General features: G+C 38.0%; 1 protein-coding gene and 1 long non-coding RNA gene across 2 annotated transcripts in view; both read left to right on the forward strand.

Annotated features, from left to right (window-relative positions):
• Nucleotides 1-19,754, forward strand: part of LOC310736835 — a 237,456-nt gene that overhangs the window by 78,565 nt on the left and 139,137 nt on the right. The gene's annotated exons all lie outside the window — the stretch shown is intronic.
• LOC310736766 (A disintegrin and metalloproteinase with thrombospondin motifs 2) overlaps nucleotides 1-19,754 on the forward strand; it is a 132,031-nt gene that overhangs the window by 50,593 nt on the left and 61,684 nt on the right. The window lies entirely within an intron of this gene.

Consider the following 19,754-nt stretch of genomic DNA (forward strand, 5'->3'; position numbering starts at 1 on the left):
TAGAAAATGTGCACTTAGATGCTTGGATGCAGCATATACAGTACACGAGATCCTCAGTGGTGTATCTGTCCAGCATGGCTTCAACACTAACCCTTTCCCCATTCTTTTATTTTCCCTGGTGAATATGTGAGGCAATTCATGGTCGGAATAAAATGCCTCTGAGACGTGTTCGGGCGAACACAGTGACCTGTCCTTGGACCTTCATAGTGCAAGCCTCTGTGCTGCTCTGTGCATCTATCCGCCAACATAAGGGACCATGCGCTCTCTCTCAGCAGTTCACAGAAATAAAGAAAAGGATTAGATTATGTCATATTAAGCTCCAGCGTGTGCATGTGACTGTGTTCGGGAGAGAACGAGGTGTTCGCTTTCAAACATTGGCCTATAGGTGAAGCCAGACTGTTACTATGGAGCCGGCTGGACTCTTGCTGCGTGTGATCGATGGGGTCGGGACAGCTCTGAACGTGCTAGCCTTCACACACATTTATGATTGCGTGCATGTTAAGGGGCAGAACAAGAAGCATGCTGCAACATGATAAAGTAATCAGAGGCTTTCAAAACGATAGGGAGGGGTTAGATTTATTAGATAAGAAGACAGGATGTGCTGAAGTTGTTCAAACGAATTCTGCCTTCCTCACACGCCCGGGCATTTATCATTCATCCAAAGCTTTCACACTGGGATCTGGAAGGTCCTGTCTTATAATTAAGAAGCTGATACTGTGCAGAGTCTGTAGGTGTCTGTAATAGAGAAGAGCATACAAAGACACAAAGTAGAAGAAATTACTGAGAATTACTGAGCAGAATTTTTAAGGCATATTTGCTTTAGTGAGCTCTGAAATAGCCGCATATATCATAACATCTTTGAATTAACGAACATTAGATAAATTTTTCTTATATTTAATATGATAAAATACATTAGTTGTGAGATTATTTAGACCTTTTACTTATTTCATCCTTGAAATTGACAGATTTGTATTTGTCCCCCCTAATAAATAAATAAATAAATAAATAAATAAAGTATGTGCAAATAAATAATTACATTCAAAAACACAAGTAAGTAAATAAATAAAAAAAAAACATTAAAAACAAACTAATAAAAATGCAAACGCAAATGCATATATGCATACAAAAACATTTCAATAAAAATAAATAAAAATACTTATAAATTGAAAAACAAACATTAAAATGCACGGCTAAATAAATAACTACTACACGAAATATGATGCAGAAATAAATAAACAATTAAATAAATTGTGCCTCAGGTGGTAGCTTACCTGGTTTGATCTCTAGCTGGGTCAGGTTTTATTTGCTCTGCCTGTAAACATTAGTTTCCTTTCTGGTTTCCTCCTAACTGCCAACATGTCAGAAGCTGGACTGATGGCCCAAAATGAGTGTGTGTGTGTGTGTGTGTGTGTGTGTGTGTGTGTGTGTGTGTGTGTGTGTGTGTGTCTGTCTGTCTGTGTGTGTGGGTGTGTGTGTGTGTGTGTGTATACAGAAAAACTGTTTCTTTAGGCTAAAGTTTCAAGAATTTACTGTGACTTCCCCTCACGCTTGTGCGATAGCAGGAACCTGGCTCTCGTAAAACTTAACTGGAACCATAATTAATGTCATCGCTAACACCTGTATTTGTTCTACTACTTATGTCAGAACAATTGCTGTAAAAAAGGTCTATTACACCAGGCGTGTGTAAATATGCTTAAGCATCACATCATTTCATTTAAAATGCCAAAGATCCCAGAATTGGGCATCAGCTAGGACACTTTTGCATCTGCCACTCAACAACAAAGCAGTTGGCGGCCTTTTTTTAGAAGACTTTTTTTGCACAGTACTGTGTGTGCATGTATATATTTATTTATGTTAAGACTTCACCATAGCTATTCTCTGTGGGGTTTTTTTTCATTAGCTAAAACATATTTTCATTTTTGCACTGCATCTTCAATATGATTCATGTTTGCCTCCAAACCTGAGAAAACAGGAGCTAAGTCTCGTACCTGGAAGTGTGAAAGCGTTGGTAAAGGTGAAAAACATGTAGCATTCCTCCAGGACTCTGAGGAAAGCCTTGAAAAATAATCTGAAGTCTGAAGTCATTAAAATATAAAAGATGGTTATCAAAATTCAGGGGAGGTTTTGAAGGGTAAAACTTCACTGTATAATAGAAGGAGAGCCAAATAGTGCTGAGTAAGTGAGAAATGGCACGTTTCATGCTAACACTCCTGGTGTTAGGGCTGGGTTCTGTAATATATTTGTATGATTCCAGTTGCTTAATAAATAATGTGGTGGAGTGACAGGAAAAATAGTTCTGCCTTAGCTAAACAACCCCGAGAGTTTAAACACGCTTTACATTAACAGTCATTTAAGTTAATCCGCAACAAGGACCTAGCTAACGTAGCACACGGTTGGCATGCTAGATAACTTTGTCTTTGAGTGTGATGTAGCATTTTACAATATATTCAAATAAAATCTCATTTTATGAGTTGAACTGATGATTCAGTGACTCCGATTTGAGGAAAGATCTATGCTAAATGAAAACTGAGAAGTTTTTTTTTTGGCTTTGGAAATTTCTAGAAAACTAAGGCTAGCTACAACATATTGCATTCCAGACTTAAAACAAGACTACAGTAATTACTAGCATACCTTTTAAAATAAGCTAGCCTGAAGTATTAGTGGTCTTTTAGCTGCTACGCTGGACAGCTGAAAGCATAAAAACATACTGTGTTGCTAAGTACAAGTAAACTAGCCAGGGTGTTATACATTTTTTTGCATCTGCCTTTTAATGACTAAAATCATATTATTTGGTTTCACACAGTACAAGATGTTTGTTTTTAAGACCTAGGTCTCCTGTAAAGCCATTTTCATAACTGATAATAAGAAAACTTTATTATTCTCTCAAGAACAACTCCAGCATCACTAAGTCTTTTATTTGTGACTGAGCTGAGGTTGTGCTACTCTGTTTTAGCGCTATGCTAGATCAGCTCTGTTCTGTAATGTAAATACAAAAGGCAAATTTACTCACATCCTTCCCCTTGCTAAGTTCTGATTTATATCTGTTTGCTATCATGTGGAGTGCTATGCTACATTGCTAAGTAGCATTACTGTTATGTTCTGGTGAGTCCAGGGGTATATCTGTGTTGTACATGTGAATTCAGGGTTGGTGAGGAGGGATAGATCAAGTCTATTCTGAGCACAAGCGCCAGACTCCTGTGCAGCCAATAAAGGAGGAAAACGCCCAGGAGAAGGGGAACGGCTCTGAGTTTCCATAGGAACGATCTGAGAAGGAGGCAGGAGAAAGACGGCTGGAAAGCTGTACGACTGACACCTAGTACTAGTGTTGTTTGGATAATCTGAACTTTGACGTGGCTATTGGATGATGGTCGCTGTTCTGAAGGCCAGATTGTCATGTGACCTAAAGCTCACCATGCCACATGGTGTTTTCCTCCATCAACTAGTTCATTTTCTGAGAATTTATATTTCTTGTTGCCTACTGATGCAGTCCTGCTGATTTCATATGTCGTGCTTGGTTTGTGCATATGACTGTGTGATGGTGATCGTTTAGCATTTAGAAGTATGCTGTTATAGAAAAATGATCAACAACAAGATTTGGAGCTACTGATGTCACCTGGATGTTTCTCATCTCCATTTTCCCAGAGCTTTTTAAAGACATCTACCAAAAGTAATGTTATCCCGAGATGTAGCTTGTGTTTATTTTCTGTACAAGCCCAAATCACACAGATAAATCAAACAAGGATCACACTGATAAATTAAACCCAGATCAAAAATAAATGTTATCTAATCCAGATAAGACCAATTGATCAAATCCAGATCACATATAATAACTAAACCAAAACCACACTGATGAATCTTACCCAGATGAGAGCAATTTTTCAACCCAGGATCACACAGACTAGTCAAACCCAGATTACATTACACCGATTAATTAAACCCAGATCAGACAGATACATTTAACCCAGAACACACTGATTATTCGAACCCAGATCACATTGATTGATCAAACCAATATCACATTGATTAATCAAACCAATATCACATTGATTAATCAAACCAAGATCACATTGATTAATCAAACCAGGTTCACACTGATTAATCAAACGAAGATCACACTGATTAATCAAACCAGGATCACACTGATTAATTAAACCAAGATCATATTACACCAATTAAATCTACGTAGATCAGACAGATAAATTGAACCCAGATCACACTGATTAATTAAACGCAGATCACACTGATTAATCAAACACAGATTCCACTCATTAATTAAACCCACATCTCACTTATTACTCAAACTCTAATAACACCAACTGATCACACTCTGATCACATAACACATAATATAGTTATTATATATTCTGGATAAGCATTTCATAGTTTAATTTATTTGAGATTTTATTCCTATCAATGTACAGTGTGACAAATAAAATTAATTGTGAAATTGTGCAGCTTTACTCAGAATAAAATGGGATGGTTCTCTTGTCTTACTAATTCTTAAATCTGTTTTCTGTGATCAATTATTTTGGTCTCTAGTGTGGTGGGCGGTGAGCCGAGTATGTAGTAACACGTCATTGTCACATTCACTCAGCCCAGATTTGTAAATGTTTGAGATTTGTGCGTAACACCCACATGAGCTGCAGATAATAGTGACTTATTAATCATAATTGGCTCATCTTTTCTTTCATGCCGTGCCTCTCGGATGGATGACGGCTAACACAGCAAAATAAATAAGCACCAAATCCAACACTGTCATTTTCATTTGTATAGAATATAAGTATTGGGACACTTGACCTTTCCAGCTATATGTGTTTTTTTCCCCCAAATTGTTACCATAAAGTTGGAGACACACATGTGTATAGGATGACTTTGTCCACAAAGCCAGGTCCATGTAAATAAGGGTTGGAGTGGAAGGTCTTGGGTGGCCTACTATAGAGCTCAGATCTCAAATTGATTGAACACCTTTGGAAGGAATTGAAATTCTCAGGTACATTAGTGCCTGACTTCATTCACAATTTTGTACTGGGTGAACTAGCAGAAATCTCCACAAGCACAATCCAAAACCTAGTGGAACTACATAGAAGAGTGCTCCCATTAGCGGTCACCACAGCAGATCATCCATCTCTATACCCCCCTGTCCTCTACATCTGCCTCTTTCTAACCAACTACCTGCAGGTCTTCCCTCACCACACCATAAACCTCCTCCTTGGTCTTCCTCTTTTCCTCCTACCTGGCGGCTCCATTCTTAGCATTCTCCTACCGATATACCATGTTCTTTCTCTGCACATGTCCAAACCATCTTAATCTCGCCTCTCTCACCTTGTCTCTAAAACGTACTACATTCGTGGTCCCTCCAATAAACTTGTTTCTAATCCTGTCCATCGTCGTCACTCCCAATGGGATCTTAACATCTTCAGCTCTGCTACCTCCAGCTCCACCTCCTGTCTTTTAGTCAATGCCACTGTCTCTAAATCATACAACATCACAAGTCTCACCACAGTCCGGTAAACTTTCCCTTTCACTCTTGCAGATACTCTATCACAAATCAATCCTGCTATCACTCTGTGAACAAACCCTTTCCCGGGCTGAGACAAACTAGCTAGCTTTGGGGTTGGCCGACCTCCTCACGATGTCTAGCTTCCCTGTGAGGCGAATATGAAATCTGATTGGTTAAAGAAACAGACCCATTCATAGTATTCTCTAAGTTTCATCGGCCAGCAGTACTGATTCTGAAGGCCCTGGGCAGATTTGATTGAAATGGCAGCACATAGAGGCTGAATTCTGAGTGGACAAAAAAAATCTAATATCCACATACACGTACTGGAAGCAGTACAGCCAAGAGAAATGCTACAAAATGAAGAGAATAAACTGTTGAGAATAAATTAATAAAATTTCATGGAACAAATTCTTTGAATTTAGGTTGTAAATGTAGGTCAGTGCTTCTGATAGTGCTTAGGCCAGCAAAGCCTGACGGCCCACCATTGATATATATATATATATATATATATATATATATATATATATATATATATATATATATATATATATATATATATATATATATATATATATACACTTCCCGTGGGCTCACCACCTGCAGGAGGGACCGTAAGGGACCGTGCTGTGAGGATTGGGCAGCAGTCGAAGGCAGGGGCCTGCTTAGACTGCTGCCCCCGTGATATATATATACTACACTACACTAGAAAAGTATTAGAGTACAAAAGAATCTTTCTCTATTGCTGTGAATCATTTTATATCTAATTGTCTTGGATCTAGTGAACAGCTACTCCTCCAAAAGACTGTATAAAAGGCAGGCGTATCAGTGGCTTTCTGTGCTGAGGCTACCAAAGCCACCCTGTTTTATAAAAAACAAAACAACACTTAAAAGGTGCAGAGAAGGAAATAAAAATGAGGTCTGAGACCTGCTATTTTATAAAGGTCAATGAGAGGTCAAAATCTCCTGTCAGTCTGCTTCTGTGGTTTCATGTTTTTGACTGTGCTCTGAAAATGTCAGTGTATTGACTGTGCTTTTTAAAAAAATAGCTAGCTAGCTAGACAGACAGACAGACAGACAGACAGACAGACAGACAGACAGACAGACAGACAGACAGACAGACAGACAGACAGACAGATAGATAGATAGATAGATAGATCCATGCTTCACTGAAAAAACTTCCTACTATGTTTTCCGTTCTGGCTATTCGGAATCTGGTTTGCCGGAAGATGTTGCAAACTCCTGGCTCTAATTTGCCTAGTCCAGCTCTGAATAAGACCTTGGGCCAGAAGCTTATGCTTATGGAGATGGAACTCTTGTCAGAGACTTTTAATAAGAATGAATCAACACCTCCTGACCAATTAGAATCAAGATCTCAATAGCACTGTGATGTCTAAATACATACAGCCTTCCAGACAAATTTATTTTTACACAGAAGCACATGTATATTTCCTAATGACACCGGCTAGAACCCGGCTTTAAATAATAATCCAATTATTAAATTTTTTTCTAAAACCCTAGGAACTAGCAAAAGTATCAACTTCCCAAGGGAGAAATGGATGGAAAATCCCCCCTGGAGGCGCGTTTATGAGGCAAGACCTGAAATATGTGTCTGGCAACACACTAAGAACCCTTAGAGTGAAAGTTAATCCATTTGGACCTTCATTTTAAAAGTAACTTACTACAAAACAGGGCATATTTTAAGTCCTTCGGAGTGCATCAACACCTTGTCTAGCATGCTAATTGAGTACCTAAAATATACTTCTCTTTATTTTATTTTTTACTGGTGCCAGTGTTATAAAAAGAGGTTTAGATTTTACTAGTGGGTACCAACCAAATGTCCTCACAAAACAAAAGCAGCTGAAAATTGTTTTTGAGTTGAAATTTTTTTCTGAGTGGAAACATATTTATTTAATGAAAATAATGTTCTTATTGTCTTTCTGTTTTTCCTTAGCTCTCTTATGAAAAGTAAAACTTTTATATATAATATTTATTATTTATCATAGATTTATATATTATTATTTACATATTTGGTCTCATTTGCTGTTAAATAACTTCCACACTTCCAGGAAGATGTTCCACTAGATTTTGGTGTTTGCTTGTGGAGATTTGTGTTCATTCAGGCACACCGCTATTAGTAAAATCAGGTACTAATGCAGGTGAGTGATGAGGCCTGTGGTGCAGTCAGCATTCACATTCATCCCAAAGGTGGTCAGTAGGGTTGAGGTCAGAGCTCTGTTGCAGAAGATCTTCAATTCCAACCCATGTAAATTATATCTTCATGGAGCAAAATTTCATACTACCACATCCAAAAACATTCAATACAATTGTGTCCCTCTAACTATGTGCTAACAGTGGAAAAGACAGTTGTTCAAAATACTTTTGTCAATGTAATATAGTACATATTTTTGGGTGCAAGTAAAGATCAAGGTCCCATGATACAAGCTTGAGAGCTTCAATTAATACTCATCAAGCTTCAGAACTGGGACAAAATATTATCTTTAGCATGATTGTTGGTGCCAGACGGGGCTGGTGTGGTATTTCAGAATCTGCTGATCTTCTGGGATTTTTCACACACAACAGTCTAGTTTCCATCAAACAATCAGAGAAATAATAAAAAAAAAAGAAACGATCCAGTGAAAAGCAGTTGTGCAAGCAGGAACAGTTTGTTAAGGAGAGGGGGAGAATGGCTAGGCTAGTCAGAAGAACTACTGTTTACAGCCACCGTGAGCAGAAGAGCATCTCAGAGCCCACAACATATCGAGAACAGGAATTCAAGGCAACAATGGGCAATATAAGACTGTAAAAATGTCAGATAGATAGATAGATAGATAGATAGATAGATAGATAGATAGATAGATAGATAGATAGATAGATAGATAGATAGATAGATAGATAGATAGATAGATAGATAGATAGATAGATAGATAGTATCTCAAACATTTTAGTATTTCCTCATTAGTCAGCAATTAAACATTTTGTCCTTGACATTGATGTGTTAAAAGCAGGAAAAATGGGCAAGTGTAAGGATTTGAGCGAGTTTGACAAGAGCCAAATTGTGATGACTGGGTCAGAGCATCTATCAAGTCTGCATCTGTCAGTATCTATCAAAAGTGCTCCATGTAAAGAACAGTAGTGAACCAGCGACAGGGTTATGGGTCAAATTTATGCCTTTCCCTGTCTATGCTTTATACACACATTTTGTTTGTATGAACAATATTTGATCAGTGTTTTCAGCAGGAAGGTAAAAAATTACATTAAAACTTAATCGTTATGGAGCATCTTACGGGGCGAATGGAACCGAAATAAGGCATTAAACACCAGCAACAGATTACAAAGCAGAACATTTCAGTGGTCCCTTTTTTAGGGTTTCTTGACTCCATAACATCTGTTCCACGAGGCCGTATATTACTGAATAATAACACACCCGGTCTCACAGGAGAGAAACCCAGCGGACATGAAAAGAAGAGTGAAGAGGAAGCAGCTGCTTGTAGTATTTCCTTCACCAAACCTCTTTTATTTTCCCTGTTCTTTCTATTTATCTCTGTTTTTACCTTTAACACCTGGAATATCAATTGATTGAAGTCTATAAAAGCCTGACAGATGTTGCATGATTCCTGGTCATGTTTCAGTCAGTTTGTTTTACTCTAATAAGTTTTCCAAGAAAGTGTGGAATTTGTGATTTATGGATCTTTTTTTAAATAGTATTTTTACCTTCTCAATTCCAATCGATCCGAAAGTCTCGAATTGTATTCTATGTTATGATTTACAATTTTATATTTATCGGTTATTCATGAAAACATGTATGCTGTATGCTGCACATTTCCTACAACTAATACGTTTAAAAGTGTTTGATGGTTGATAGAATGGTTTATGAACCTTCAAGTTCAGGAGCTGATTTAGACATTTTTAGGATGGAAGATGCTGCATTTTGTATTTTGTATTTTTTTTTTAATTCAGAGCGTAGTATGTCATGAAGCAAAATAATTTTCATGGCCGCTCAATGATACAAAATGAAGTAAAAAAGTGCAAAGGATTAAAAAAAAAAAGGCTATAATTTTTTTAAGAATTAATAATAAAATAAGAGGAATTCCATATTCATATCGTTCATATCAGTTCATATCAATTCATATAATTCATATAATTCCATTACATTTATTGTAACTAGGAGTGGATGAAAATGGTTATTGATTAACAAGTAAAAATGATATATATGAGAAATGAAACACTTTGACATGCTGCTGGATGAAAATAATTAAACAAAAAATGAAACCTTTTTTGTCAACATTAAATAAATATAAATTTTTTATGGAAATTATAAATTTTCCATTGGCTTATGAGCTGTTATTTTAATTTTTTTTTTTTTTTTATTTAAATTTTTTTTTTTTTTTATAATCTGTACCTATTATTATAAATGTTATCAGCCGAATCTGCACAGCTGGTTTTAGGGTAACTGCAGCTTCTGTTACTTCCCATGACTAGTGTTTAACTGAAACACAGTGCTGCATGCTTGTTTCCTGCGAGCGTATTTCTGAGCCATCACTCTCACAGCCACACCACTATCATTACTCAGCGTGGAGAGTGAGGGAAAATCGCAGGGTGATTCTCTAGATGGAGTTTTTGGGTTAAACACTAGAAATTAGTAATTACTGCCTTTGGATTCAACGCATTACCGTCAGATTTGACCCTGAAAATCTCTCAGCGTACACACAATCAGATGTTTTGTGAATTCAGAAGTACAAAAGAGGAAAAAAGTTTGGATATTGTGTTTGGGCTTGTTATTATGTTGGAAAACCGCCATTTCTGCAGGGAGGGCATAATGTTCTTCTTCAGAATGTTACAGTACATGTTGAAATCCGTTTTCCTCAATGAACCGCAGCTCCCCAGTACCAGCAGCACTCATGCAGCCCCAGACCATGATGCTACCACCACCATGTTTGACTGTAGGCAAGACACAATTTTCTTGCTACCTCTCACCAGGGTGTCGGCACACATGCTGGACACCATTTGAGCCAAACAAGTTTATCTCAGTCTCATCAGACCACAGAACATGGTTTTATGCTCTTGGACAGCTTGTGTTCAGCAAACCATTTGCAGAGTTCTTGTGAACCAGCTTTAGAAGAGGCTTCCTTCTTGGACGACGGCCATGCAAACTGACTTGTTGCTGGTAGCACTCATGTACCTGTTTTTTGAAGCCAGTTTCCGCACCTGACGCACAGCACGAGGACTCAACTTCTTTAATTGACCTTTGCAAGGTCTGTTCTGAGTGGAACCGGTCTTGGAAAACCTCTCTATGACCCTGGCCACTGTAATGAAACTCAGTTTTAGGGTGTTACTGATCTTCTCATAGCCTTGGCCCATCTTTGTGGGGAGCAACAATTCTAATTCTCTTTACCATGAGGTCCATGTTGAACATCCAGTGGTCAGCATGAGAGAATTGGACTCGAAGCGCCAAATTTTAACTGCTCTAATACAAGATACACAAATTTGTATGGTCCTGCCAAGTAGACAAAAACATGATAAATAGGACATGTGGCTTTGCATGTTTACACCATAATACAGCTGTTATCACTTAGGGTGTACTTACTTTTGTTGCCAGCTATTTAGACAATAATGTTGAGTTGTTTTTAGAGGACAGTAAATCTGTACTGTTATACGAACTGCACATTGACTACTCAAAAATATATCCAAGTTTCAATTCTATAGTTTTGTCCCTTGAGAAGATACTAAAATGGTTGCTGGAATGTTGTTGCTCTCGTTGTTGTTGAATGTTTTTTGTTAAAGGATGTGTCTTGGAAATAAGAAAGAAAATAAAAACGTGGATTGTAAACGTGAATTTGGGCATTTGACCAATATTTTGTCTTCTTGTTTTTCTATTAACTTTTTTAAAAGTTTTTTTATATGTTACTTAGAAGTCCCTAGGTGAACAGGCCTACACTATATAGACATACCAATACCAATACCATACACATACCAATCTTATTCTCAGGTGTCCACAAACTTTTATCCATACAGTGTATATGAATTTTGGCTTGTAATAGATGTTTTCCCAGCTCATGCAGCATTCCCAGGATTATCGAATCTCCGGATCCACCAAGGCCCGGCCCGGAATGATAAATCCTGCACATTTTCTTGATCTGCATCCATACGATTAATTACTTGACTGATACATATGACATGTTTCTCATTAAAGATTGACTCTACAGCAATGCACAACATGGCTGTATTAGTAGATGTTGTCATGCCCTTAATCAGAGATGCTTTCCGAGGTAATCGAATTCCCATCTGACACCTCGAGCCTATCAGAATTTATTAAGACATTTCATATAAACGTTCTCCATTGCTGCTGGCAACCAGAAAACTTTCTAAGATCAAACTGCAAATATGTTCTGAGGGTGTAACTTGAATATGCTCTAGACAATATAAAAGGTGACAGGGAAAGCGTTTTTGAACCAGTAATTGTTAAGCAACGTCTTTAAAATGTGGTGTAAAATCGCGAGTGCGTTACATCCTGCCACCGAAACGGTATCATTATTACAGGATTCATGCTGGGGCACTGTTGCGAGTGAATGTAAAAGCATTTCAATTGATTTTAGATGGTTAACTGACTCTGGAGAGAGAAAGAGAGAGATAGAGCGAGCACGTGATTAAGACTCAGACTGGTGTACGTGTTTCCAGTTGTTATTAGCTGTTTCCAGTTAATAACCAGATGCTAGGTTGAACACTTTTTAGTGGTTGATGTATATGTGGTTATTCATGTGTAATTTCAGCTGGAAATAAGCATTGATGTCTTGATGCACAACGCCTAGTGTAGAGTCAAATTCTAGAGATTTGATTTAAAATAAAATGAAAAAATAACATGTTCAGTTGATTTGATTTTCTTACTTTGCTTTTTTTCCTCTTTTTCCAGTTTTCATCATGTTTCCAGTTTTGCCGTTTCATCACCTGACCCATTACATAATTCCGTTGTTTTTCATTTAGAAGACACCGTCTCCCTCAACATACGTGAGATGTAAACGTGTATAATTTCTCTTAGATGCATTTTAAAATAATCATTTTATTCTGAATTTATCAGAGATATACGTTTTATAAGAAAGTCTGATCATCTTGTATGCTATCAGATTATGATGGACAGTCTATGAGATACATTCCACATACAATACATGCATTTCATTATAGCAGAGTCAAGAGTGGACTAATAGTAAAAAAAAAAACAAAAAAAAAAAACACACGGCTCGCCAACTAAACGATGATCTGTAGTAATTTCAGGAAGCTGATCTCCTTTTCTTTGGGGCACAGCTAATTGAATGAGGTCAAATTGATTTCTTTTTTCCCTCCACTTCTTTTTCTTCACAAAGTCCGCATCAGGCTTTAGGTCAGATAGCACCCCACCAGTCGTGGCTAATTAGGTCTAGACAAAACATCTATTTTATTTGTGCATGTTGTTGTGTCTAGAGTGCATAGTCCTGTTTGCATAATAGCTCACCTTGAATTTTATTATAATTTTGTTTAATTTCTGCAACAACACTCGGTCTGTTGCCAGGGGATCGTAAGGTTAAATCTTCAGCTTGATGTCCAAGAGAGCAAAATTAGTCTTGTTTTCTGTATGGGAAGTATAGTAAGAATAGTGACACTAGTCAAGTGAGGGCATTTGTGAGCTCATGTATGCAGAAGATGGTAGATAGCACTTTCATATGAGGATGGTAAGCGTGATAAAAATTGTGAAGTGTGTATTATAGTGTTTATTCATTCCTTGTTTATAGAACTGTACAATAAGCAGTATTGCAGTCACAGTCGTCTGGCTTTAGCGGTCATGTTTTCCGAACGCTTTGCTCGAGCGTTCTTATGTTAGATATATTGAAGGATGGGCTTGGTATATTCACAGTCATGACAGTAAAAAAAAAAGGACAAGGCTAAGCAATGTCAAAGCAGAAAAGCAGGCTACATGTGCAAGCTCTCAGAGCGAGTCCTTCAGGACCGTTCGATTTGTTCACCACGAGTTGTCATCACGACAGATTTTCTCGAGTCATGTTGAGTAGATTCTCTCGTTTCAGTCCTGTATTCTGCTTCAGGGTCACACAGCTACACCCGGGAAGGAGACCACACACTGTTTGAAAATATTAACTATACATTATTGCATCGTGATCTGTTTTCTCTAACACGAGCGTCAGGTTCCGCGTTCCCCCAGGGGAAGTTTGGTTGTTCTTTTCCGTTCAGCTTTTGGACAGGTTACGAGGGTCACAGCAGTCCTCGTTTCACCGTAATAAACATTTGTTATCATTAGGGGGTAAAATACAATTTTCATGGCTGTTTATTTATTCATTGTATTTTTATTTTACAGATCATTCCAAATGTCAAGGTTCACGAAATTGGTCTTGCGCTTCTTTAGCTCTGTACACAAAAGGAGAGTGAGTGATTTTAGTTTTGAAGAGCTTTACAGCAACTTAGCATAATAGGTAGATATTATGCAATACACCATTGAATTAACACAATAACACAATGTAATACACTATATATATATATATATATATATATATATATATATATGGACAAACGTTTGTGGACACCTGACCATAAGATTCATATGTGCTTTTTTGAACATAAAATTCCACATTTAGCCCCATTTGCTGTTATAATAACCTTCACCCTTGTTCCTCAAAATTTTTAAGATCTAGAAGTTCCTCTAAATTTTTAAGTGTGCTTATTTATATATATATTTATATATATAAGTCTCGTTTGGATAAAAAAGTTGTATTGTTAAAAGTCCTGTAGTGTCCATTATAATATGTTTGTTCCAAAGAGCCATGGTAAAATATGTGGGTGGTGTTTTCTAAACAAGTTTCACTACTTGAGTTTTTCAGGACTCGGCGTCTCATTTGGCAGCGCTCAGTGCCCCTGTAGTGCTTTGCCCCGGCTGTGCTGGCTGCATCCCAAACCTCTGCCTGGTGACTTTGAGCCTGGACACCACACTGCTGCGTTTGGCTTCGCATCCTGCCAAGCCATGAGTCATGAAAAATACAGCTTACAGCATACTCTTCTGTCTCTGAATAATGATACTTAGCTTAGCTAAGCTGTATTAGCTGTATAACACTTAGCTGTATAATTTATATTATTTAAAAAAAATTTCCATCCTTCCTTCCTTCCTTCCTTCCTTCCTTCCTTCCTTCCTTCCTTCCTTCCTTCCTTCCTTACTTTATGCTACCATATTTCTTTCTTTCTTTCTTTCTTTCTTTCTTTCTTTCTTTCTTTCTTTCTTTCTTTCTTTCTTTCTTTCTTTCTTTCTTTCTTTTTCTTGTTTGTACTATATCCTTTTTTGTTTATTTTCCTTCCTTCCTTCCTTCCTTCCTTCCTTCCTTCCTTCCTTCCTTCCTTCCTTCCTTCCTTCCATTCTTTCTTCCTTCCTACCCTACCTCCTTTTCGATAGATTATTTTATGCGCCTCGTCTTTCTTTCTTTCTTTCTTTCTTTCTTTCTTTCTTTCTTTCTTTCTTTCTTTCTTTCTTTCTTTCTTTCTTTCTTTCTTTCTTTCTTTCTTTCTTTCTTGTTCGAACTATATCCTATTGTATTCCTTCCTTCCTTCCTTCCTTCCTTCCTTCCTTCCTTCCTTCCTTCCTTCCTTCCTTCCTTCCTTCCTTCCTTTATGCTACCATATTTTCTTTCTTTCTTTCTTTCTTTCTTTCTTTCTTTCTTTCTTTCTTTCTTTCTTTCTTTCTTTCTTTCTTTCTTTCTTTCTTTCTTTCTTTCTTTCTTTCTTTCTTTCTTTCTTTCTTTCTTCCATATTCTAATAACTTCTTCTTACCTCCTTTCTTTTGTGCAGTAGGGCAGTGGCCGTGACAAAAAGCAGAAGCTAAATGTTAAAATTATAATTATTCATGGAAACGGTTGAGGCTGTGACTTGCGAGTGAAACATCTCCTGGGAAGCACTGCCAAGTCTTCAAAAAACCTATGAGGCTAAAATATTCTTGAGGGTTTTTTTCTTTTTATTATTATTATTTTATTTATTTTTTGTGTTGCCAATAAAAGCATAATGTCATTACAATCAAGATCACAGTCACACTTTGAGGGAGACACAAAAGAGTTTTTTCTAAACCTTAGCTGCACTTTGATTCAGAATCTTTTCTGTCATGAATTCTGAAGCAGAAGAGCTTCTTTCAGGGACGTCTGCCAGAGCCAATTAATAATAAATGAACCTCAACACAGTTAATTTCAACCAACAAAAACTGACCACTTATTTGCTGATGAGAATATTAAACAAACAAACACACTCACATACACACACACACACACACACACACACACACACACACACACACACACACACACACGAAGGCATCTACTTTTTTTGTACTATATCCTATTATATTCTTTTTTCCTTCCTTCCATCCCCACTTCTACCCGTCTAGTTCCTTCCTTTCTTGAACGCGGTTGTATCAAAAAGGTTTCGTGGTTGCTTTCACCGGATGTCCTCCCTCAAAGACACCTGTGTGTTCCTTCTGCTCCTGGACCAGCAGCCTGGGAATGAACATGGCAGCAACACGCACTTGTTCAACTTACACATAAGGATTGCCTGGACTGTTCTGTATAACACACTGACAACAGCAGCAGTGTTGTGGATTATTCTCTGATGATCTTCATGCACAGGTTGCTGAATGGTTTCAACATTTTCAGGGGTTAAACTCGTCCTGTTTCCTGTTCTATCAATGTCGTTCAGTGTTGTTCTTCTTCTCTTGAAGCTTGTATGCCATCTAAAATACCTCGAACTACTCATCGCAGCATCGCTCTAAACTCAAAAGTCTCTGTGGCAGATTCGCCAGTTACATGAATAATAGCACGTTTGCTCTTTATTCTAACTTCCTGTCCATGATGAAATTTGCAGACGTGGAAACACAGCTCCTGCTGTACACATGACAATGTCCTTTACCACACTGACTTATGAAGGTTGGTGCTTCCTGTGACTCTGCGTGCAGCCTTGTGCTGCCATCTGTAGGCAGGTATCAAAACTATTCCTGAAACTTTTTGATGCCACCTCGTACTGTAACTTATTGTATGCCTACTTTCTTACTTTTAAATGAAAACCAGACCATTTTAACCTTTAATTCCAAACGTATGTCCTTTACAATGCAGTTGAAAACCAAATGAAAATATATCAAAGAAAAAAACTAAAATACAATGTTTTGTAGAATGGTCATGTTCAGAGTAAATCAGTCATCCAGCTCATGGTGATCATCAGATAGTACACACCAGTCTGGGTTGTATTTTCTGTGATATGATTTATAATTTCCTGCCGTTTAACCAGGGGAAGTATCAACTTTTTAAATCTTTTGTACATTTATTTAAATGAACACGCTGTTTATTCTGATGGTCCTGAAATATTTATATGGTTAAAGTGAAATCGTTGTTGCTCCTGCTCTGTGCAGATGTTTGCTGCTCCAATCTGGGCATATTTCTTTTTCAAAAGGAGTTCACAGCTTTTCATTACCCTTGTGTCTTTGGGGAGATGGACAAGAGGGTATTGTATGACAGCCCTAGTGCGATTACATCCAAAATAGAGGCTTAAGATGGAGGAATCCAATATCTGTTGTAAACTGGTGTTAGGAAGATTGTGATGAGGTGAGCCACGATGAAGACACAAACTGACAAAACGTAATTAAGGCTCCGCTTACAAACTGAATAGCAGTGTCTGTCTTATACATTATACATTTCTGATCAATATCTAATCAATGATAAGAAATAATGGTTGACTTGTTTTTAATATAAGAATGTTCCACGAAGGAGATATTGCCTGTGTGATTTACTGAGTAAATCCATTCAGTGACTTCAGTCAGTTCAGTTTATTAGGCTCCGATGTGGCCTTTGTGTCAGTCAGTGCCAAGGAAGGGGTGTGGCTTATTACAATAGCCAATCTGAGTAAAGGAGATGTGGCATTTCTGTAAATCAAGCTCAGTGAATTTTATTTCAGTGAAAGGGGTGTGGCTTAAGGAGGTGTGGTTTAACAAGGTGTGGCATTTGAGTCAGTCTTAGCAAAGGTGTGGGTTAAAGGGGGTGAGCCTTTGCATCAGCCAGTCTCAGTTTACAAAAGGTGGGGCTTGTGGAGGTGTAGATTTTAAATAAGTCAGACTCAGTGAGGGAGGTGTGGGCTTTGTATCCATCAGTCCCAGTGAAGGAGGTGTGGGCTTTGTATCCATCAGTCCCAGTGAAGGAGGTGTGGGCTTTGTATCCATCAGTCCCAGTGAGGGAGGTGTGGGCTTTGTATCCATCAGTCCCAGTGAAGGAGGTGTGGGTTTTGTATCAATCAGTCCCAGTGAAGGAGGTGTGGGTTTTGTATCCATCAGTCCCAGTGAAGGAGGTGTGGGTTTTGTATCCATCAGTCCCAGTGAAGGAGGTGTGGGTTTTGTATCCATCAGTCTCAGTGAAGGAGGTGTGGGTTTTGTATCCATCAGTCCCAGTGAAGGAGGTATGGGCTTTGTATCCATCAGTCCCAGTGAAGGAGGTGTGGGCTTTGTATCCATCAGTCCCAGTGAAGGAGGTGTGGGCTTTGTATTCATCAGTCCCAGTGAAGGAGGTGTGGGCTTTGTATCCATTAGTCCCAGTGAAGGAGGTGTGGGTTTTGTATCCATCAGTCCCAGTGAAGGAGGTGTGGGTTTTGTATCCATCAGTCCCAGTGAAGGAGGTGTGGGCTTTGTATCCATCAGTCCCAGTGAAGGAGGTGTGGGTTTTGTATCCATCAGTCCCAGTGAAGGAGGTGTGGGTTTTGTATCCATCAGTCTCAGTGAAGGAGGTGTGGGTTTTGTATCCATCAGTCCCAGTGAAGGAGGTGTGGGCTTTGTATCCATCAGTCTCAGTGAAGGAGGTGTGGGCTTTGTATTCATCAGTCCCAGTGAAGGAGGTGTGGGCTTTGTATTCATCAGTCCCAGTGAAGGAGGTGTGGGCTTTGTATCCATCAGTCCCAGTGAAGGAGGTGTGGGTTTTGTATCCATCAGTCTCAGTGAAGGAGGTGTGGGTTTTGTATCCATCAGTCCCAGTGAAGGAGGTGTGGGTTTTGTATCCATCAGTCCCAGTGAAGGAGGTGTGGGCTTTGTACTCATCAGTCCTAGTGAAGGAGGTGTGGGCTTTGTATCCATCAGTCCCAGTGAAGGAGGTGTGGGATTTGTATCCATCAGTCCCAGTGAAGGAGGTGTGGGCTTTGTATCCATCAGTCCCAGTGAAGGAGGTGTGGGCTTTGTATCCATCAGTCCCAGTGAAGGAGGTGTGGGCTTTGTATCCATCAGTATGTGTCACCTGTGCAAGTCTCATCACACCTTTATTTCCTGACTGAACACAACCATTATGCACAATACTTTATTCACAATAAAATACATTGCAAGTATTTTATTTAATAATTATAAATATACCTTTCATACACAAGACGGCCGATTACATGCCGTGATCCAAGTTTAACAATCTTTTAAAAAAGATGAGCACATGAAAAAGCAGTTTTCATTCAGTAAGCTTTGGGAATTCAGTTCTGCGTGCAGCGGGTACAGTCAGGTTTCCCTTCCTTCCGGATCAGAATGCAGTTGTGAGCCAGGGCTCGCACTTCTATCTTCCTCTGACAGCATTTTATGGAAATTATCCTATTAGCAATGTTTTAATATGTTCCCCAGATCCTGTACACTGAATTTCAATTTTAATAGTGGCATAAATGTTTAATTTATTTAAATGCGCAACCACATTATCTTACACATTCACATTCACATACTTCACTTAGCACATCCAAAAGGTATTCAAGAGATATAAAAAAATCTAAAGTGATCTCGGATGATTGGTGATTAAACCTATGGGTTTGAAACTTTAAATCAAATTTAACTTGAAATTATTAGTTAAGCTGTGAACTAGTAGGACTGTGGATTTTAAGGTTAGGGTCACACCAATCATCATACATTTATATTTTTATTGGTACCAATAACGTAACTTTTCATTAAATTATTGTATTTTTTTGATTGTTTTATGCTTTTTTCATGAAAAATTGACTGAATTGTGGCTGGGTTTTTTTTATTGCTGTGTAGCTTCCCAGACTATTAGGATATAACCTTAAAATTATACAGTTTTAAGCGTACTAAATGTAACATGAATTGCAAATAATTACAGACTACAAGCTCCAACATCGGGTTAAATGACAAGGTTCCAGTAAAAGTCCAATAAATTATAGTTAGGTAATAATATTATATTAGTCTCAAAGCGAAGATTAATTTATAAACTTTCATATGTTAGTATTTTCAT

The sequence above is a fragment of the Silurus aristotelis genome (genome assembly GCF_946808225.1).
Source record: "Silurus aristotelis genome assembly, chromosome: 14".
NCBI classification, from domain to species: domain Eukaryota; kingdom Metazoa; phylum Chordata; class Actinopteri; order Siluriformes; family Siluridae; genus Silurus; species Silurus aristotelis.